The sequence below is a fragment of the Podarcis cretensis genome (genome assembly GCF_951804945.1).
Source record: "Podarcis cretensis genome assembly, chromosome: 12".
Classification (NCBI taxonomy): Eukaryota; Metazoa; Chordata; class Lepidosauria; order Squamata; family Lacertidae; genus Podarcis; species Podarcis cretensis.
This window is the reverse complement of record NC_137181.1, coordinates 14,789,257-14,812,442: the sequence shown is the minus strand read 5'-3', so window position 1 is coordinate 14,812,442 and position 23,186 is coordinate 14,789,257. Positions and strand designations below refer to the sequence as shown.

The 23,186-nt window shown below is 44.2% G+C and overlaps 1 protein-coding gene and 1 long non-coding RNA gene across 12 annotated transcripts in view; one reads left to right on the top strand and one right to left on the bottom strand.

Annotated features, from left to right (window-relative positions):
• Window positions 1-3,731, bottom strand: part of ZMYND11 (zinc finger MYND-type containing 11) — a 105,411-nt gene extending 101,680 nt beyond the window's left edge. For 6 of the 11 annotated variants that reach the window (XM_079946773.1, XM_079946774.1, XM_079946775.1 and 3 more), the window contains exon 1: window positions 3,473-3,730. The gene's annotated coding sequence lies outside the window, so the exon portion shown is untranslated. Of the gene's footprint in view, window positions 1-3,472 lie in introns of all 11 variants that reach the window. The other 5 variants (XM_079946779.1, XM_079946786.1, XM_079946784.1 and 2 more) reach the window with 3 other exon arrangements.
• Window positions 1-23,186, top strand: part of LOC307199391 — a 194,243-nt gene that overhangs the window by 42,870 nt on the left and 128,187 nt on the right. The gene's annotated exons all lie outside the window — the stretch shown is intronic.

The window sequence follows — 23,186 nt, the reverse complement described above, 5'->3', positions numbered from 1 at the left end:
CTCAATGCTGTCAGATGCCCTGCAATATGAGATGCATCCTAAAGTAAGGGGTGTCACATATATGTTCTTTATGTTCATGCTTCATGGGACCCCAGCATATAAAGACACCACAGAATATAATGAAACTCCACAGCTGTGGAGTGCTTCATATTTCATATATCATATTTTGATATGATAATACAACATAACCTGCTGTATTTCTGTACTGCAAATTCCACCCTATTCATTACTTGTTTATGGAACAGTTTAAAATAATAAATATTATGGGAATTTAAATGCTGGAATTTGAGCAATGGGCGAAACAAAAATAATTAGGTTTTCATGGAAGAGAAGCAATCTCCTGATCCAGATTCTTATACTGCTGTGGCAGCAGAATATGCATGATTCATTATTTTGGAAATACAACTAAAATGGGTGGGTGGGATCTATATTTAATGTATTGAAATCTTTTTAAAAATATGTTTTCAATGCTTAAAGATGCAGCAGGACCAATTTCCTCAATGTTTTGTTTTATTATGATTCATTAAGTTTTTCAGGGGGGGTTTACACAGAGTAGTTTTTTTACAATGTTGCATTTCATTGGTGGAATATAGGATTTGGGATTAAAACATCTAACAGATTTATTTCAGTATGGTTTTCGGGTTTTTTTAACCTTTCTACTCAAGCTACACTATGAAGGAGATGTTATAGTAGGAAATGCCTCATCAGAGGACACATAATTAGTTGTAGTACAGGGCTAGAGAAAAGAATGTCTCTGGAGGGAGATGTGTGATGGCTTCACAAACCCACAGAGAAAACAAAACAAGACACCAGAGCTCTTGGAGGCACATTTTGAAGCAGTGCTGTTGAAACTAAACAGGCCCAGATTTGATCAACTACCTGGAAACTCCATGTATGCCGCCTTTGGCTACACAAAGCAAAGATGGAATAAAAAAGTAATAAATATATTTACCATCTCATTAAACATTTAAGACGCATTAGGCCATTATTCACTTTAGAGGAGCACTGAGAGAGCATAACATGATACAACAGCATGCCAGCATAACTACTCAACTGTTAGAATGGGGTGGGGATCCTTTTTCAACTCGAAGTCCGCATTCATTTCTAGGTAAGCTTCTGGAGGGCCACATGCAAAAGCTGGCTGGGGCCACTGACCATTCAATGTTGCCTTGTACAGTATGCTGCTTTCTACAAATGCTCTCACACACCCCTCTTTATCCTCCAACTGGGCAAGCATTATTAAAGTTAGAGGCAGGCAGAGCAAGGTTGTTGAGAGGTGTGGTCTAGGGAGAGTCCTGAGGGCCTGACAGAGAGGCCTGGAGGGCCACATTTCACCCCACAGTCTAAATTCCCCCTTCTTGTGTCGATGGCACAACCTTATCCTTGCAACACATCGGGGAAGCCTCTGCATGCTTACGTTTTGTGCAACAGGGACAAACCCCAGCCACCAAGTTACACAAACCAGCAGCCTTGAAGAAAGAAGACCTACACTACATTAATTTGGAATAAAAAGCAGTGAAGAACCTCCAGTAGACCAGAAACAATCCTTCATCCATTAAAAGGGATGTACACCATGTTAACATGAAGCAACCAGTTAAACAACTCAGTTCAGAATCCATCAAAACTTGATTGAAAGGGTGAGGGAAATCCTCATTTGAGCTTCAAACACTCCTTCACACCCCTTGCAGCGAGGCCACCAGTAGCCTTAAGAAGTCATAACTTATGAACATTATGTTCTCCCGAATACGTACCCATTAACCTGGGCTTTTTTTTCAGCCAGAACTCGCCAGAACTCAGTTCTGGCAACACTGCCATTCTAGAGAACAAGGGAGGCGTTCATGGCGAGTTCCAGCACCTTGTTTTCTAGAAAAATAGCACTGCCATTAACCTTTATGTTATTGTGTTTTTTTAAATAATAAAAAAACCTTTTGGGGAGGGAAATCAAGTAATAACCTGTGCATTTATCTCCCTCTCTTTTTGGCAAACACCCACATCCTGTAGGCCTGACAATGCAGGGCATTCCTGCATCAACCTTTCCTATATGGGGAGAGTCAGTTTCACCCAAAATAACCCTCATGCACTGCCTTACCCCACAGGGGGAAGGTCTTTTTGGGGGGAGGGGGCCGGCTATTCTTAAGCCTTGTCCACCCCCAATAACAATGAGCATAACCTTCCCACCCTTTTCCTTGTTTGAAGGGTAAAACCTGCCCTATTATTCCTCACCAAGGAGGGCCAAGCAGAGAGACCCAACCCACCGTCTCCCCTCACCTTTCTTTTTTGGGGAGGGGGAAGTGGGCGTGGGTAGGCGCCTCCCCCCTTCCCCCGGTGTTGTGGGGCAGGAGGGCTTTCAAGCAGCCCCGTCTCCTCCCACCTTGACTTTCCCTATGGGGAGCGTCGTCTTCCCACCCCACCCCACCCAGCCCCTACCATTACTCGCTCCAAACCTGCCTCCGAAAGCAGCCACAGCCAGACGAGATGGGAGAGGGAGGGAGGGACGCGCAGGGAAGCAAACAGGCGTCTTCCGTCTGGGAGGCCCAACCGCGCAGGGGAGGGGAAGGGGAGAAAGGTTGCGGCCGGGGAGGGTTGCGCCTTGCCCGGCGTGCCCAGCTACTCGAGGCCCCGGCTCCACGGTTCTGGGCAGGCCGCAACCGGAAAGTAATTCCCACCACCCTCGCCGACGACGCTCCCCGCTTGTCTCACACGCGCGCACACCTTTTTTCCTCTCCCAGACTCTCCGCCTCTGCCCCGCGAAGCCCCTTCCCCACCTTACCCGCAGGTACAGCAGATGCAACTTTTAATACCGGCTAGAAAAACCCCATAAAATCGTTAAGACCCCAACAGGGTGTGTTGGGGTGAGGGGTAGAGAGAATTGCTATGGATGATAAAATCGGCGACCAATGCATTCCCGCCCCGTATTCTTGTTTTGCACGACAAAAAAAAAACACGATTCAGACGAAAAATACCAAACCAGTGGGCGCCACCGATTATTATTATTATTTGCAGTCGCGATCTCCACGCACACGCATTTGAGACCTTATATGTGTTGCATGTATCTCATCTGTGCATTGCACGCATATATACAGAAAGGGGCATGTTACGCAGGCTCAACCTCCCCCCATTACAAAAAAAATAAAAGCAAAACCCTTTCCTCTTGTGGGCTCGGGTGTGTACATGATTTTGTAGAGGTTTCTTTCTCTCTCGTTCTCTCTTTTTTTTTTTAAGGCGCCATGTTTATAATCCTCCATCATATATTTAAAAAGAAAAAAGAAGACGCCGGAGACGCCGCCTTCCCCTCGCCTCCCTAACCCAGCCACCCACCCTAATCTCTCCCAGAAAGGCGCACATCCTAATCTCTCCCACAGGGCTGTAAATTTCAAAGTCGTGCCTCTCTTTCTCTCTCTCTCCCCCCACAATCGCCCCCCCCCTTTGCTCTCCTCCTCCTCCTCCCCAGACCAAAGAGCGTCTCTCTCACCTTGTGCTCTGGGCTGCTGCTCTTTCTGTGGCTGCAAAAGGAGAGGGAAGGAGAAGAAGAGGAGAAGTTAACCCAGGCGAAACTTTTCAATCCTCTCTTCCTCCAAGGCTGCTGCCTCCTTCCTCCTCTCCTCCTCCTCCTACATATTTCTTCCCCCCATCGGAGTTTTATTGTGTCTGAATTTTTCTCTCTCTCTTCTCTCCCTGTCTGTCCACACTTCCAGCTTTCTGGGGGTAAACAGGGTTTAAAAGAACGAAGCCGCGGATCTTTGGGAGAAGGAGAACTCTAGCGGCGTCGGATGGAGTTGCCGTTGGCTTCTTTTTCTTTCCGCCCCTCGCTTTATTATGCCGGGTTAAAGGGAGAGAGAGCAATTCAAGAGCACTGGTTCTCCTAACTATTGAAAAGAAAAAAGAAAAAAAGCCGTGATATATATATGCTCTCATCTCACAAAATTAGAAGGTTGCCACGGCGTGCGTAATTTTTTGCGCATGGTCCACTCTCTTCTTTTTTGGAGTTCTTTGTCCATCATAAATTGAAAGAGGTGTTATTTGGGGGGTGAGAGGGAGAGGAGAAGAGAAAATGAATAAATGCAGCCTTTTCAGAAATATATTTGAGATCAAGGGGTTTCTGCAGGCATCAAATGCCAGTGTGTGTGTTATAAAATATATACATATATAACGAACGTGGATTATTTTATTGGTGGGTTCAGCATGTTTTGCTTTCCATCCCTACAACTGACAGTGACGAAATGCTAAAATAACCATCAGGCATTAGTAGCCTCTTGTCTAGGTCTGTAAACTTAATTAACGATGACGATTTAACATTATGTAATTCATCTGATCATGATTATGCTTCAATCAGAATAAGTCCCTTAATAATCCAGTGCATTTTGAGCCACAAACATGGCAGGATAATCCGCAAGGTGCCTGGTTGTAAGGTGGCAAATGTTATCTACCAATCAATTCACTTGAGGATGTTTTCGCACATTAACTAAAAATGAATGCCAAGCCTTTCTTGTGAATGGTGTTAACGAAGGGCTAGTAGTACGTAATTGAAACGTATCACAGCCAGTCTAAAAATCAAATTCCAATTATACGTGTGAGAAATGCAGACAACTATTGCTTTTATGGAGGGAGGTTTTTGTTTTTGTTTGTAACTAAGTTACGTATTTTTGTGTAAACTGTAAACTGCCCTATGATCCTCAGATGAAGGGCAGTATAGAAATTTAATTAATAATAATAATTACAAAAACTATAGGAATTGGGTTGCTGTACGTCAGTGGTTCCCAAACATTTTTCCTCATAGACCACCTGAAAAATGCTTGGGGTGTTGACAGAATACTATTCTGCCTGTTCTGGCAATTGTAATTGTAAATTTTTTAATCATTTTAATTGGTGCATTCATTTCCTTTTATTTATTTTATTTCTCATCTATAGTATTTTATTGTACAAGTAACTCACAACTTATGCACGTTTAACTTATGCATCCATTCAACTTTACACACTTGGCAGAAAAGGGGTGAGCATCCTGGAAAAAAAATATTTAAGTTGAGAATCGCCTGTATTACAATTTGGAATCCATAGAATTCAAATGGTTTAGGGGGGAAATGAGGAAATTTGTTTATTTACACAATTTATATACATTACTGCTTGGCTGTAATAATCTCTAAGCGGTTTACAAGGATGCAGTACAACTGGCCTATTTTTCCTGGACACAGTAAATACCAACCCACCGTTCATCTTCCCAAGGTGCAAGCTCAGTTTATTGGCCCTCATCCAATTCACCACAGTTCCCAAACAATGATTGACAATTTCCATTTTTTGTTGGAAGTTTTAAGAAAAAGTATGGCTGGACTGAGGCATTTTTTCAACTTGGAACGTAAAAGCCAAATTGGCACTCCGGACACAATTTATTTTTAAAACGATGCACAGAGAGATTGATTTAATTGTGCTTAATGTCTTTAATTTATAGGTTTAATTTTGCCCATACAGTTCTTAGGAAAGATGTTTGGAGCCGTACTCAGTTCTCGAACATCTTGTAACAATTATTCTCTCAGTGTTACTTATTGCATGTCATATATGAATTTATGTAGTGGTCCTGCATTCCAGAAAATCTCAGGGAAAAATCCCATATACAGCTTCATTGCTAATTCAAAATCAGGATCGGCTCATTAGTGAAAATAATATGTTGTAATAACGTAACCACATTTTAAAAATACATCTCAAGTTTATTGAATCCCAACGTACAAAGGTTTCAAAGTTTAAGATGTTTCTTCCTTTGAGGAAGTTAACATACATGTATGCTTGTAATGAGGGTGGCTGTGTTTAGCATGCGAACCTCACTTGCCCTCCCTTCCCCTCTCATCTTTCAATGCAGCCGCAGGAAGAGACCAGCATTTTCTGCATGGTGTGTTGTCCATACCCTAAACTATGCTTAAATTTAGCTATTGTTAGCAAAAATAAGCTAGCTTCATGAACTGTGCTTTGAAGCTGGCTTGTTTCCACTAAATATATTTAAGATTAACTAAAATTGTCTGGGTTCAATCTTGAAGATTCTTCAGAAGCTTCGATTACAGTACTTCAAAATACCGCAGCCAGGGTATTACCTGGGATGGTGCATGGTTTCCATATCTTGACAGTCTTGAGAAATCTACACCAGTTATCAATTTGCTTCTGAGTTCAGTTTCAAGGTGCTGCTTTTAAACTACCCTTCCTGGCTTGGGACCTAGGTACCTTATGGACAGCCTTCTCCAATACCAATCTTCTCAGGTGTTGAGATCTTCCACAACGCTGCCATCATTTGCGGTTAAGTGGTTGAAAACTAGGAAGAGGACATTTTCATCCATAAAACCCCAGTTGCGGAACATCCTCCCCAGTGGTACCCAGCTTGTAACCATTATCTTCCAGGTTAAGATGTTTTTATTCTCACATGCATTTCAGTGACTGGTAATTGAATGGCCCTAAAATGAGGCACTGGAAAGGCATTTGTTCTTTCTTACTCTGCCGCGGGATTATTTTGCCGCTATTGTATTTTTAGCTTAATTTGCGAACCAGTCTGGGATGGATTCTATGAAGAGAAGTACAGTGGTACCTCGGGTTACATATGTTTCAGGTTACATACGCTTCAGGTTACAGACTCCGCTAACCCCAGGTTAAGAACTTTGCTTCAGGATGAGAACAGAAATCGTGCTCCGGCAGCGTGGCGGCAGCAGGAGGCCCCATTAGCTAAAGTGGTGCTTCAGGTTAAGAACAGTTTCAGGTTAAGAACGGACCTCCGGAACGAATTAAGTACTTAACCTGAGGTACCACTGTACAGAAATTTCCTAAGTAAACAAGCAACCCATTTTTCACTTCTTAAAAATAGCATCCTGCAGAACAAACTGACATAGTGCATCTGGGCAAAATGTCACAGTTTGGACTTTCCTTACTGCAGTGCAAACAAGGCAAGGTGCTGTGCGGGGAGGGGCTCTCAAGGAGATGGAAAACCCAGCCTCCAAGGAGCATGCCACAGCTGTCGCTGCCACCACAGCAGTGGCAGTACTAGCAGATGATGCATTCCTTAGAGGCCAGATCTGCTACCCCTATGGGTCCTGCCCCCTGAGGCAGTGGCCTCACCTTGCCTCGCGGATGGGCCAGCCCTGCTGTCTATATTTTATCCATGTGCCTGCCCCTCTCACAAGGCTCCATCCACAGTGCCACTGTAACAACTTAATGGAAAAGCAGAGACCTGAAAAGCGAGAAACTGAGAGGAAACCTCATTTACCCAGCCCTGCTTGGGATTTTCTTATACAAACTATAACATCATAAGACTACAGGAAGCACCACATTCCCTCATGTTTCCTTTACCGTATATCTTATTTTCCTAAAGTTTTTGCCTTGATTGATATACACAGTTTCTGTAATGGCCAGGCATAAAAGTTCATTTAAATCTCATTCAGCTCACTTTCAAAAAATTGAGCAGTTACTGTTTGCACTATTTCAGCAATTTGCTCAGAGGGTCTCTTCGCTTCCCCTCAGAATAAAAGCACCTCTTTCCGCTATTGTTGTGCTGTTGTTTGCAGTTATTATTATAAGGGGAGTCACGCCTGATTCGTACTGTTATTTTCAAATAGGTACCCAGCAGAGAGAAGCTTCGGCACCAAATTCCATTTTGTGAGGTTAGCATAAAATTCCAGTTTGGAGACCTACTCCTTTACTGATTAACCTACTTCATGGCTGACCTCGTTCCACAGGATCACGCTGTGCTCATGAACAGGGCATGATGTAAACCAGTCAGAAGTTGGTTGACTTGGAGGTATTCCAGACTTTGTACTATTAATCTCCTGAAACTTCAGAGCCTTCAGAGCAAAGCTGAACACAAATGCAGTAGCGCAGTCATTTCTATTAAGACCTCCCATAGTCAAATCTATCCGTTCATGGGATACAGTACTACGTTTCCTGCTATTTTACAACTTTGGACCCTGCCTCAGAAATGTACAGGGCTGAATCCGGGTGAGGAGCTTGGTTTTATTTCTCTGCTATTTCACAAACCACTTTTGAAGCCTAGAACGGCTTTGAAGCCAGTTTGCAATAATACATCACAAGGCTTTGAAGCCAGTTTGCAGCACATCACAAGGAACTGCTGCCATTCACAAATATAACAGCAACATCAGTGTGGCATTTGCAGAGCTCTTCCATGGTGCATACGAGTTGCAGATAAATTTAATTTTTCCTAAAGCATAATAATGCATGCTTCGCCAGAGTGGTGTAGTGGTTAGACTATTAGACGAGGACCTGGGAAACCAGGGTTCAAATCCCCACTTGGCCATAAATCCCACTAGGTGACCTTGGGTCAGTCCCTGCCTCTCAGCCTATCCTACCTCACAGGGTTGTGGGGGGTTAAATGACAAGGAGGGAAATATTTACACCGCCTTGCACTCCTTGTAGAACAAGGTGGATATAAATGCAACAAATAAACAAAGTGTTTTAAAACAGGTCACCAGTGTGTCACCTGTAGGCATACAGGCCCTCACCACTGCCACCCAGCCAAAATTAGGCTTGAAAGCATTTCATTACAGCTGATAGAATGGGTTTCCATGTGTGCTTGATTGTGCTGTGTGTATGGTGCCCACAACATACTTGGTTAGCAAATGGTCCCAATGGGCTGTCGTTGGCCGTAGAACAAGCAACCACAGGATGTTTGATTCCCTGCTATGTGCCATTACCGGCCTGTTGCCCCAGGGCCACAGAGCTGAGAGGCAGGGCACAGTGACCTTTCCATAGTTCAGAGAAACAGAAGGATGGATAGTGTACTTGACTCCTTGGAAATCATTTGATTGAAAGGCAGGAGGTAGGTAGGTAGTGTGATGGCCTGGGAATTGGACTTGGAATCAGAGGAGACTCAGTCTGCACCAGATCCTTTGCCTCAAACATCATCTGAACCAAGTCTGGGGCCTGATCCTGAAGAGTCCCAGTCTGCACATGTTCCCCTGTAACAAACACCAGCTGGGCTGAGTCAGGGGCCTGAGCCTGCCCTGGCTCCAGATGCGGGGATTACCTCATTGCCTTCAGCTGGGCCATCACTTACAGCTGCTCCACTACCAGTTTGGTCAGGGGAGGCTGAGGCGGCCTCTGGGTCTAGTAACCCCCCAACGTCGCCCGAGCTGCAGAGTCTAAGGTCTGAGAGAAGGGGAGACCTAAGTACTCGCAGGAGGAGTGCTCACCTTCGGGCAAAACAGGGAGGTCAGTCGCCGGGGGATCAGGACCGGCCGACAAAGATAAAAGGCTGTCGTACCCCGCCCCAGGTTGCAAGAGCAACGTTGCTGTATGCTAGATCCTGCCAGAGATCCTGTACCTGTCCTTGCCTGGTTTCCTGCCTTGGCCCTGTCAGACTGACTCCCAGTATTCCATTTATTCAAAACCCAGTTAAAACTATTTAGTTTAATTAATTCAACAACACTGATGGACTTGATCCAGTGATACCAGCTTTTCAAAGTCTGACAGTCATTTACGCCTCCACTTGCTCCCCACTTGCTTCTTCGTACCCACCTAGGTATTCCCACCCCCACCCCCGGGGCAGTACTGTCCACTTTGGAACTGATGTAGAAGGTCCGCTACTGAAAGCAATCAGCCAATCTCCCTATGAAAATTACTATTAAGAACTGATAAGTGCTAGGATGATTAAGGCCAGGGGTCAGCAAACCTTTTCAGCAGGGGGGCCAGTCCTATGTCCCTCAGTCCTTGTGGGGGGTGCAGACTATATTTTGAAGGAAAAAAATGAAATAGGAATTTTCCTATGCCCCACAAATAACCAGAGATGCATTTGAAAGGACACATTCTACTCATGTAAAAACACGCTGATTCCTGGACCGTCCATGGGCCAGATTTAGAAGGCGATTGGGCTGGATCCGGCCCCCGGGCCTTAGTTTGCCTACCCATGATTGAGGCATTCGCCATCAGTTCCTCTGTCCAGACAATCTTAAAAACTCCAGGGAAAGAAGGGTTTTCATAGCACTCTCTAGCGGGAAATAAGTGGACAAGAAGAGAAGGAATGTGAGAATTGGCATGTTTGTTCATTTCCTACAGATATGAAGATGCTGTTCCTCCCAAAGCCCTTGACTGCTTGCAGCTGGTATTCTGTGGCCTCTGAACAATTTAGCCGTCATGGTTAATAGATAGGCCCATTCTCCATGGAGTATTATGCTATGCAGTCACTTGTTTTGCTACTTTATGTGCCAGGCGTAAACGTTTCTCTACAACTAGGCCTTTGGCTGATTAACAATCTTAAAAGGTGTTTGTGGGAGGGGAAGGCTTCGGTTTTGTTTTATTATGTATTTTGTTTTCTCGTTTTTGTATTTTTACGTTGCAAACCATCCTGCAATCTTTGGATGGAGAGCAATATACAGATTTAATTAAGAACAACGACAGCAGCAGCAGCAGCACTTATTTTGGGAAGAATTAGAGTTAGGTAAAAGAAGAAGTTGCAATGTAGTTTGTTTTGCTTGCTTTCATTTTTAACCACCTGCAAATTCTGCAAGCTCTTATTCATTTCAAGATGGAGTAAGATCGGGTTGCCCGATCCAGTTCAGAATGAGTGCACCACACATGATTTATATGTTTTCGAACCTACGTTAGGAAAGATTTATTGATTCCAACTGGAATAGCCCCACCACTCCAGAGCCCCGGATCTTGGTAATTTAAGCAAAATATAAATCCAAGCCAATGTGTAGCTTGACATGCCTGTGGGCCCTGTTATTCATCATAGCATTTTCTGCATGAATTTCTGTACAGTTATGAACTAGTGAATATGTTTTATAACTCTTCCTGGAATTGTTAAAATGCTGGCACAGGCACCGCAGTCCAAATTAAGAAGGTGTTGAGATAGGATGTGATATCCTATTAGCTCTGTTTGAGCTGATAATTTACATGCTGGAAATGATAATGCTTTTAACTGTTTCACCACCATCTTGTGTTTAAAAACAACCGACAATCCTTATTAACTCAACAGCCGCAACAGACATTTTAAAGTTGCCTGGTGAGAGTCAGAGTCTCCTCTTTTCTCTTTGGTACAGGGATTGTGGTCTTGAGCTTAAGTATGGATTTGTAGGCACAACAACAGAAGTGCACCAGCAAGCAATGGGCCTCTCATTTACATCAATATATGGTCCAACCTTGGTGGTGCTGTGGGTTAAACCACAGAGCCTAGGACTTGCTGATCAGAAGGTCGGCGGTTCGAATCCCCGCAACAGGGTGAGCTCCCATTGCTTGGTCCCTGCTCCTGCCAACCTAGCAGTTGGAAAGCACGTCAAAGTGCAAGTAGATAAATAGGTACCGCTCTGTCGGGAAGGTAAACGGCGTTTCCGTGTGCAGCTCTGGTTTGCCAGAAGCGGCTTAGTCATGGTGGCCACATGACCCGGAAGCTGTATGCCGGCTCCCTTGGCCACTAAAGCGAGATGAGCACCGCAACCCCAGAGTCGGTCATGACTGGACCTAATGGTCAGGGGTCCCTTTACCTTTACCTTTATGGTCCAACCTTATATGAGAGGCGGGGTAGGGTGGGAATTCAGCCTGAGGATTGCATTCCCTAATGCTCAACCTTTCAGAGACTGTGTGCTGGCAATAGGGAAGAGCAGAAGCAAAATATGGGTGGAACCAGAGGCAAAAGTACACCCACCAGCAACAGATGAGGTTCTTACCTTTATACAATAGGCTACATTCCAGCCCTGCAAAAGTCAGAGGTTTCTACATCCACACACCGTCTCTTCATCCTCCACCCAGGTAAGCATTATCGCAATTTAAGGGCACGTTCCAGCAAAACCAAAACACCTGCGGGTGCAAAACAGGGCTGGTGAGGGGGCATGGCCTGGGGAGAATCATACGGTCTGGACAGAGATATCTAGAAGGCCACACTTAGCGCCCCCTGCCTGAGGTTCCTCATTTCTTCTTTATATGACCATGTGATTGTTTCAAGCATCATGGTCAACCTACATTGGATTTGGATTTGATATCCCACTTTATCACTACCCAAAGCAGTCTCAAAGCGGCTAACATTCTCCTTTCCCTTCCTCCCCCACAACAAACACTCTGTGAGGTGAGTGGGGCTGAGAGGCTTCAGAGAAGTGTGACTGGCCCAAGGCCACCCAGCAGCTGCATGTGGACGAGCGGGGAAGCGAACCCGGTTCACCAGATCACGAGTCTACCGCTCTTAACCACTACACCACGCTGGCACTATACCACATTGCTGTTGTTGTGGTTACTTGAATTACTATCCCACCATTCCTCCCTAAGGGGCCCAGGGCAGCAAACAGATGGAAAAATAAACAACAACAACAAAGCAAAACATTCTAAAAGAAATTAAATCATTCTAAAAACAATTACAGTTAAAAACATACGGTACTTCCATCCAGTGATTTTGAAGTTGCCAGGAACAGTATTCTTCAGCCGCCCAATGACTGAAGGAATGTTTTCAAACTCCTCCTGAAAGTTAAGAATGATGGAGACACGCACACCTCACTAGCAAGGACATTCCACAACCAGGGAGCCACTACTGAAAAGGCCCTGCCATGGGTCAGCACTAACCAAGCAGATGCACCTACACAAATTCATCTATTAGTATATTTATTTTAAAATATCCTGCCTTTCAATAAAACATTTTAAAGGCTATTAGAGCATAAATTTAAAGTGCAATGAAAAATAGTTAGATGAAAAACACAATTTTCCAGCAACAGCAAGCATCTGAATAGGCAAACTTGAAAATCGTTTAAAGCATGGGGAAAACAGAACAATTTTTGCCTGATGCCTAAAGCTTGCTAAGTTTGACTCCAGGTGAACAGATACATTGACATCAAGATTTATGTGCCATAACAGCAGCATATTGAAATATTTTGCATCAGTGCAGTTATCTCAATACTGCTATAACAGTTGCATTATATATCAGATCTAATTTCATTTGAAAGCAGCAAGCATGGAGGGCACTGTGTGCAATATTTCCCCCCTCAGACTGCAGCTGTTTTACCATCTTAAATCTTAAGGTGGCACTATAAGTAAAGATTCTGGAGCTGAGCATAAAGGAAATTTTGATAACTTTGTTCCTCCTTCACTGATGTTCTTTGCTGTACAGGAGTCTGAACTAGCAGTGACTAACCAAAAAAGGGATATGGAGCTGTGCTCGGTGTGAAACATCAACTCAGCATGCAGCAGAAGTGACTGCACAGCCAAATTTGATGCCAGAGATTATTAGGATTTGTTGTTGTTTAGTCGTTTAGTCGTGTCCGACTCTTCGTGACCCCATGGACCAGAGAACGCCAGGCACTCCTGTCCTCCACTGCCCCCCGCAGCTTGGTCAGACTCATGCTGGTAACCTCGAAAACACTATCCAACCATCTCGTCCTCTGTCGCCCCCTTCTCCTTGTGCCCTCCATCTTTCCCAACATCAGGGTCTTCTCCAGGGAGTCTTCTCTTCTCATGAGGTGGCCAAAGTACTGGAGCCTCAGCTTCACAATCTGTCCTTCCAGTGAGCACTCAGGGCTGATTTCCTTCAGAATGGAGAGGTTTGATCTTCTTGCAGTCCATGGGACTCTCAAGAGTCTCCTCCAGCACCATAATTCAAAAGCATCAATTCTTCGGCGATCAGCCTCCTTTATGGTCCAGCTCTCACTTCCATACATCACTACTGGGAAAACCATAGCTTTAACTATACGGACCTTTGTTGGCAAGGTGATGTCTCTACTTCTCAAGATGCTGTCTAGGCCTGTCATTGCCCTTCTCCCAAGAAGCAGGCGTCTTTTAATTTCGTGGCTGCTGTCACCATCTGCAGTGATCATGGAGCCCAAGAAAGTAAAATCTCTCACTGCCTCCATTTCTTCCCTTTCTATTTGCCAGGAGGTGATGGGACCAGTAGCCATGATCTTCGTTTTTTTGATGTTGAGCTTCAGACCATATTTTGCACTCTCCTCTTTCACCCTCAATAAAAGGTTCTTTAATTCCTCCTCACTTTCTGCCATCAAGGTTGTGTCATCTGCATATCTGAGGTTGTTGATATTTCTTCCGGCAATCTTAATTCCGGCTAGGGATTCATCCAGCCCAGCCTTTCGCATGATGAATTCTGCATATAAGTTAAATAAGCAGGGAGACAAAATGCAGCCTTGTCGTACTCCTTTCCCAATTTTGAACCAGTCAGTTGTTCCATATCCAGTTCTAACTGTAGCTTCTTGTCCCACATAGAGATTTCTCAGGAGACAGATGAGGTGATCAGGCACTCCCATTTCTTTAAGAACTTGCCATAGTTTGCCATGGTCGACACAGTCAAAGGCTTTTGCATAGTCAATGAAGCAGAAGTAAATGTCTTTCTGGAACTCTCTAGCTTTCTCCATAATCCAGCGCATGTTTGCAATTTGGTCTCTGGTTCCTCTGCCTCTTCTAAATCCAGCTTGCACTTCTGGGAGTTCTCGGTCCACATACTGCTTGAGCCTTCCTTGTAGAATTTTAAGCATAACCTTGCTAGCGTGAGAAATTAGTGCAATTGTGCGATAGTTGGAGCATTCTTTGGCACTGCCCTTCTTTGGGATTGGGATGTAGACTGATCTTCTCCAATCTTCTGGCCACTGCTGAGTTTTCCAAACTTGCTGGCATATTGAGTGTAGCACCTTAACAGCATCATCTTTTAAAATTTTAAATAGTTCAGCTGGAATACCATCACTTCCACTGGCCTTGTTATTTGCAGTGCTTTCTAAGGCCCATTTGACTTCACTCTCCAGGATGTCTGGCTCAAGGTCAGCAACCACACTACCTGGGGTATATGAGACATCCGTTTCTTTCTGGTATAATTCCTCTGTGTATTCTTGCCACCTCTTCTTGATGTCTTCTGCTTCTGTTAGGTCCTTTCCACTTTTGTCCTTTATTATGGAAATCTTTGTACGAAATGTTCCTTTCATATCTCCAATTTTCTTGAACAGATCTCTGGTTCTTCCCATTCTATTGCTTTCCTCTATTTCTTTGCATTGCTTGTTTAAGAAGGTCTTCTTGTCTCTCCTTGCTATTCTTTGGAAATCCGCATTCAATTTCCTGTATGTTTCACGATCTCCCTTGCATTTTGCTTGCCTTCTCTCCCCCGCTATTTGTAAGGCCTCATTGGACAGCCACTTTGCTTTCTTGCATTTCCTTTTCATTGGGATGGTTTTCGTTGCTGCCTCCTGTATAATGTTACGAGCCTCCATCCATAGTTCTTCAGGCACTCTGTCCACCAAATCTAAATCCTTAAACCTGTTCCTCACTTCCACTGTGTATTCATAAGGGATTTGACTTAGATTGTATCTTACCGGCCCAGTGGTTTTTCCTACTTTCTTCAGTTTAAGCTTGAATTTTGCTATAAGAAGCTGATGATCTGAGCCACAGTCAGCTCCAGGTCTTGTTTTTGCTGACTGTATAGAGCTTCTCCATCTTTGGCTGCAGAGAATATAATCAATCTGATTTCGATGCTGCCCATCTGGTGATGTCCATGTGTAGAGTCGTCTCTTGTGTTGTTGGAAAAGCGTGTTTGTGATGACCAGCTTGTTCTCTTGACAGAACTCTATTAGCCTTTGCCCTGCTTCGTTTTGATCTCCAAGGCCAAACTTGCCAGTTGTTCCTTTTATCTCTTGACTCCCTACTTTAGCATTCCAATCCCCTATAATGAGAAGAACATCCTTCTTTGGTGTCACTTCTATAAGGTGTTGTAAGTCTTCATAGAATTGGTCAATTTCAGTTTCTTCAGCACCAGTAGTTGGTGCATAAACTTGGATTACTGTGATGTTAAAAGGTCTGCCTTGGATTCGTATCGAGATCATTCTATCATTTTTGAGATTGCATCCCAGTACAGCTTTTGCCACTCTTTGTTGACTATGAGGGCCACTCCATTTCTTTTACGGGTTTCTTGCCCACAGTAGTAGATATGATGGTCATCCGAACTGAATTCACCCATTCCCGTCCATTTTAGTTCACTGATGCCCAGGATGTCAATATTTATTCTTGCCATCTCATTTTTGACCACCTCCAACTTACCCATGTTCATGGTTCTTACATTCCAGGTTCCTATGCAATATTTTTCTTTACAGCATTGGACTTTCCTTTCGCTTCCAGGCATATCCGCAACTGAGCGTCCTTTCGGCTTTGGCCCAGCCGCTTCATCAGCTCTGGATCTACTTGTACTTGCCCTCCGCTCTTCCCCAGTAGCATGTTGGACGCCTTCCGACCTGAGGGGCTCATCTTCCAGCGTCATAACTTTTATATGCCTGTTGTCTTTGTCCATGGAGTTTTCTTGGCAGGGATACTGGAGTGGCTTGCCGGTTCCTCCTCCAGGTGGATCACGTTTGGTCAAAACTCTCCACTATGACCTGATTATTAGGATAGGTAAAGGTAAAGGGACCCCTGACTGTAAGTCCATTCGTGGACAACTCTGGGGTTGCGGCGCTCATCTTGCTTTACTGGCCAAGGGAGCTGGCATTTGTCCACAGACAGCTTTCCGGGTCATGTGGCCATCATTGTCAGCATCGCCCTTGAGCCAGTGCACCAACTGGACTCATGCACTTCAACCCTGACTGGGCTAGGCGAGCTGGGTAGCACTGCCAGCGACCACCTTTCTCACAGGGACAGGTCACCGTGCTGTGGACTCACAGCTTAGAGCTGAGAGCACCGGATTCACTTGCACAATAATACAGTCGTTGCGCAGCAGAGTTTTGCAGAGTCTTGCAGAGTATAAACCACTCGGAGAGCAGCTCTGTAGAATATCTTCCTTTTATTCTATAGCTACAACTATGATACAAAACTATATACAGAGCTAAAGGATCTAAGCATAAATCAATGGTACACTGAGAGTCTGCAGCTGCTCTTAGCAGCAACCTTATCTCTAGACACGATCTCTAACACTCTCTCTCTCTCCGATACACTGACTGACTCACTCGCTGACTGATTCACTCACTGACTAAGTAGAAAGCAGAACATTGCTCCTCCTCTCTGTAGAATCAGCAGGCTCCTCAGGAGATTCTTGGATATGGGAGGGGTGAAATCCCTCCCATTACAGTCAGGGACCCCTGACTGTAAGTCCATTCATGGACAACTCTGGGGTTGCGGTGCTCATCTTGCTTTACTGGCCGAGGGAGCTGGCATTTGTCCACAGACAGCTTTCCGGGTCATGTGGCCAGCATGACTAAGCCACTTCTGGCGAACCAGAGCAGCGCACGGAAACGCCGTTTACCTTCCCGCTGGAGTGGTACCTATTTATCTACTTGCACTTTGACGTGCTTTCGAATTGCTAGGTTGGCGGGAGCAGGAACCGAGCAACGGGAGCTCATCCCGTCACAAGGATTCGAACCGCGACCTTCTGATTGGCAAGCCCTAGGCTCAGTGGTTTAGACCACAGTGCCACAGATAGGGACTGCAAATAAAAACTGTGGCCATCACAATCCACCGACACATCTTGGTATTTGTGTATTGTTTTAGTTACCCCAGGGATGCGGTTGGTGCTGTGGGTTAAACCACAGAGCCTAGGACTTGCCGATCAGAAGGTCGGCGGTTCGAATCCCCACGACGGGGTGAGCTCCCGTTGCTCAGTCCCAGCTCCTGCCAACCTAGCAGTTCAAAAGCATGTCAAAGTGCAAGTAGATAAATAGGTACCACTCCGGTGGGAAGGTAAACGGTGTTTCCGTGTGCTGCTCTGGTTCGCCAGAAGCGGCTTAGTGATGCTGGCCACATGACCCGGAAGCTGTATGCCGGCTCCCTCAGCCAATAAAGCGAGATGAGTGCTGCAACCCCAGAGTCGGCCACGACTGGACCTAATGGTCAGGGGTCCCTTTACCTTTACCTTAGTTACCCCATCTCAAAAAGAAAGCTGTATCGCTGGAAAGGTGCAGTAAATAGCAACCAAAATGATCCGAGTATTGGAGTACTTGTCCTACAAGAAAAGACTAAAGCGTTTGGGGACATAGCAGCTGAATTTCTCCATCTGAGCATAAGAACCACCCCACTGCATTTGGCCTGTGGCTCATTTTGTTCTGTATCTTCTTCATTCCTGGGACTAACTAGATGCCTATGGGAAGCCCAGAAGCAGAACAGGAGCACAACAGCACTCTCATACCCACCAGCATGTGGTGGTGAGAAACCAGGATGCGCATCTTACGGGGCCATTCTTCCATACAAGTCACATGACCCATGCGACAATGTGACCCCGGAAGACGAGTTTTTCTCAGGACCATGCTCTTGCATGAGAGCACAGTGCCAAAAAAGTGTGTTTGGAGGCACTGTGTGAGATTGCAGTGCCCCAAAACATATGTTTTGGGCGCCATGCTCTCATGCAAAAAAATAAAAAAATTGGGACGTTCCAATTTTATTGGGGCAATTGAATGCCATGCACCCTTCCCACCTGAAGCCATTTCCTAGAACTAGTCTGACTTGTTCGGCATGTTTCATCTTGTAAATTATAATCCCAGACACACAGGGTCACAGATTTGGAAGGGGCTACATGTGTGATCCAGACTGACCCCTCAAACTGATAACGTGATATTCCCACAGTAAGAGATTCTTCCCCATGTATCAATCTGCAAATAGAATTCCCATATAACGAAATGTTGGCTAGGAGGTTGTACAGTTCATTATTCACTCAGCTGTTTCACAAACACACACTTTGTGTACATTCGGTTTCTTCCAGAATGTTCAGCATTCGCCAATGAAAGCTCCGCAAAGTGTCGTCATCTTCTTCCCCCTGCTTTTGTTTACTGGAAAATATTCCACGGCATTTTAGAGATTACAGATGTGGTAACACTTTATGTTAACTGTCTTATTTTAATTTATGTGGTGTTACCATTAATAATGCATTCCTTTTCTGCTTAAGTGGGTGGTAGGAGAGCCTAAAAGGAAAGGCATCTGTGGAATTAGATACTGTTTTTCCGTTTTAATCTCTCAGGAAGATTTTTTTTTTTTTAACAAGGTCTGTGTAAACATGTTTCTCAGGACTGAATTTGTGGTGGTGAACATGGGCTTGTTGGGAGCTACATGTTAGTTGCACAGCTGGCCCAGGGCGTTTGGGTGCTTTAAGCCAGGGGTCAGCAACCTAAGGCCCATGGGCCAGAAGCGGCCTGCTGAGGTTGTTTGACCGACCCACAAGCCACTCCTGAATCGAGTCACCCGCTCGCGCGCTGCGCTAAACCGGTGCAGCGCGGGGACTCACTTCCACGGCGCTGGAAATCGCGTCTGTGCAGACGCAGATGCTGAAAATCGACAATAAACAGATCGACAATAAATAAGAGCAGAAACACTTCACAACGTAGAGCAAAACATTTATTGATGGATTTACCATATTTTGAGCAGCGCAGTCAAGGCAGCCCACAGTTTAAAATAATGGCTTGCCATTGAATTTATTATTATTACTATTTAGCAAGATTTATGTGCTGCTTTATAAAATAAAATAAAAATTTCTAAACTGTTTACGTAAAATGGTATAATATATTCATTAAAGATAGCAAGAAAAGTAAACTCTGAAAATAAGTAGACTTAATAAAATTATCCAGATGAAGATAAAAGGTTTCTTTTGGATTTATTTATTTTTTTCATAACAGACTTTATCTAGATCAGCTTTCCCCAACCTGTTGCCTTCTAGACATTTCCAGTCATGGGGAAATTATTATTTCTGGGGAGAGGAGCGGCAGTTCGGCTGTTTCTCTGTTAGCTCTCCACTGACAGGAGATAATTAAGTCTGACTCCAGCCGTGGCAGGTTGCATATATGTGGAAATAAAAGCATATATGCTAAAGGCACCACAGTCTTCACTAACTTTCATCCTGAGGAAACTGAGTAAGCAGTGGAACTCCTGGAGTCTCTTACTGCTCAGTGATTCAGATGGCGTGTAAAAATATTATATCCAAACTGAATGCAAAAGGAAATCATTTGTCCATGAGGGTAAAAAGGTAAAGGTACCCCTGCCCGTACGGGCCAGTCTTGACAGACTCTAGGGTTGTGCGCTCATCTCACTCTATAGGCCGGCAGCCAGCGCTGTCCGCAGACACTTCCAGGTCACGTGGCCAGCGTGATGAAGCTGCATCTGGTGAGCCAGTGCAGCACACGGAACGCCGTTTACCTTCCCGCTAGTAAGCGGTCCCTATTTATCTACTTGCACCCGGAGGTGCTTTCAAACTGCTAGGTTGGCAGGCGCTGGGACCGAACGACAGGAGCGCACCCCGCCGCGGGGATTCGAACCGCCGACCTTTCAATCGGCAAGTCCTAGGCAATGAGGCTTTTACCCACAGCGCCACCCGCGTCCCACAGCGCCACCCGCATCCCATGAGGGTACGGAGGGCTTAAAGCCAAGTTTTCAGAAGGGGAGTTCCCCCCTGGCTTTCCACTTTATCTATAAATCAGACATTTTGCCATGTGTGTTACTAGCAGGCCAGTAACTGCTGCTCGTATGCTTGTTTTGACATTGTTAATATTTATAATACACATGTAAATTATTAGGCTTAGAATGGGTTCCCATATGAAGAAAAATAACTGGGAACAATCATTTGTTTCCTAGTGGTACTCTTGACAAATCTGGGTTATGTTAAAGCCAGGCTAGCCTGATCGAAGTTTCAACATAAACAACAAGGGAAATGTCAGAATACGAAGTATTAGTTATATTGGTGATGATAATTATAATCAGGTATGCAGAAAATCCTTTAGGATAAGAAATATGTCTCCCTCCCTCTTCTTTCTGTTTAAAGAGACATTTGGCAACAGTCAGCCTCCAGCTCATCAGAGCTCTGATATATTACTGTTTTGCGGGGGTTTTGAATTCATTAGGGGCACAATTTAGAGATAGCAAGGGGGCGTGGCGGCAATCCAATTACCCCACCTTGCCCGACATGTCTTAGGCTGTTATACACACCATACATTTAAAGCATATGACTTCCACCGAAGAATTGTGGGAACTGCAGTTTTTAAAGAATTCTGGGAATTGTAGTTCTGTGGACAGTAAACTGTGGACAGTTCCCATGCTTATTTGCAGAAGCAGCACACTTTAAATCTATGGTGTGTATGCAGTCTTAGACCAGATATGATTACATCTCAGGAGCATCCATATATTTTTTCAGCTCACTCGTTCGATTTCAAAAAAATTGTTGTGAGGGATAGTTACACTGGCCTGTTTCCTTGGTAGGCAGCATACTTTAACAATACAGTGACTGCTGAACTAGAATTGTTGTTGTTTTATGCTATATTGAAGTACAGTCTCCAAAACAAATGCTCTTAAAATATACTGCTTCCTGTTAGGAGCGTCCTACTCTTGTGTAGGACCCTGGTAGAGACACATGCCCGGCTGGCATGTTCTCTCCCTCCTGGTCGATCGTTCAGGAGCTTCAAAAGCTTTCTTCTGTCCAAACATCACAGCGACTGATGCCAAAAGGCATTGGCACACTTAGGGATCCGCAGAGCATTCACAGTTTGCGTAACAGAACTCAGCAGCTCAGCATTTTGACTAATCTACGTTTATTTACATATTATACACTCAGAGCATTCTGCCTTAGCTCCTTCCTTTTTCTCATCAGACAGCAAAAGAAAAAAGAGAATAGAATAGAATAGAATAGAATAGAATAGAATAGAATAGTCCCACTTCATGGAACACAGTAACACAAAACATCCTGTCTCCATTACTTCCCACACTGTGGAATGAAAACATACACCATCATGTGATAGACAACAATCTCATGACTGCAAACACAGAGCAGGAATCTTAACACTTCCCCCCCTCCCCTTAATATATTCAGGAGTGGGCTTTTTACAATCTTGTTGAAATTTTTGGCTCTGCTGAAACCTCCACACTTCTCCCCATCAGGATTTTTTTCCAGCCAGAACTCAGTTCCGGCACCTCTCAGGTGGGTGCCATTTCCATTATGAAGGACCAAGGGAGGCATTCATGGTGAGTTCCGGCACCTCTTTTTCTAGAAAAATAGCACTGCTTCCCTTGCTTTGTAATGGTGCCCATGTAACCTACTGTGTCTATAGACAACAGTTCTCTATTTTGAAGGTTTCTCTATTTTTTAGGGTTCTCCAGATAAAATCTGGTTAACATATAAGGAACCATTAAAAGGGTGAGCACAAGCCTTCAGGTTGCCCATCAACAGCTGACAGTGTCCAGTCAGCAATGTACACAGACTCTACAAGTGTCCCAATTTCCAGGGACATCCCTGATTTAGAGAAGCCGCCCCAGTTTCTGATTTGATCCTGGAATGTCCTGCTTTTCCTTAGGATGTCTCTATTTTCAGTGGAGAAATGCTGGACGGTATGGAGTTATCCAACCCCCAAACCGTCTGAAGACAATCTTGTACATTGAAGGTTTTTTTAAAAAAACATTTAATGTTTTTTATGTTTTTTATATAAGTTGGAAGCTGCCCAGAAAGGCTGGGACAACCCAGTAAGATGTGTGGGGTATAAATAGTAAAATTATCATTATGGAATGAGACGTCCCTATTTTCATTGGGAAAATGTTGGAGGGTATGTGAAGAGGCACAGAAGTCACCTATCTTTTAAATTATCGTAATTATTTCTACATTTGCACCTACATGTATAAATTACCATATGCAAATATTGTGAAAATTGCTCTCCTTTTTTGCCTTTTTTTTGGTGATGCAATTTTATTTTATTTTTGGTAAAGTGATGCAAAACAACTTCTTTTTTGGTAAACTATAAATGGCTACCCTATGAAGTGGACTTCTCTGTGAAAATGTGAAGTGGGTTATTAAGTTATTTGCGTAACTGTCCTTCTGCTAAAGAGCAGAGCTATTTCCTAGACCTTGGTAGTCTCTTTTCTACAGGAATATACACAATGTCCTTGGGCTATATTTATATGTCGAGGGCACTCTGACTGTTGGAACAATCTAAGAACCAGTTTTAGTGCAGAATTTCACCTGAGGGTCACCAGAACTTAGCTACCTAAAGGGTTTGTTTTTTTCCCCATCAGATGATAAGAGTAAGCTCCTGGAACCTGGCCATTACATATTAGGAATTATCGAAGTTTCTTTTTAGCCACTCTTCTGCTGAGATTCTCAAAGTGGTTTACAACGTCAAAATAATAAATATCATTACTACAAGATCCCAATAAAAATTCAAATCACAGCCAAAGCAGGATAAAATGCCAACATAAAACCACTATTAGAAATTTAAGCCATCAAGAGTGGCCTTACCATTAAGCTTCTTCAACCCTATCATGCCTCAGTTTGGTTCTTTTCATCCAACGGT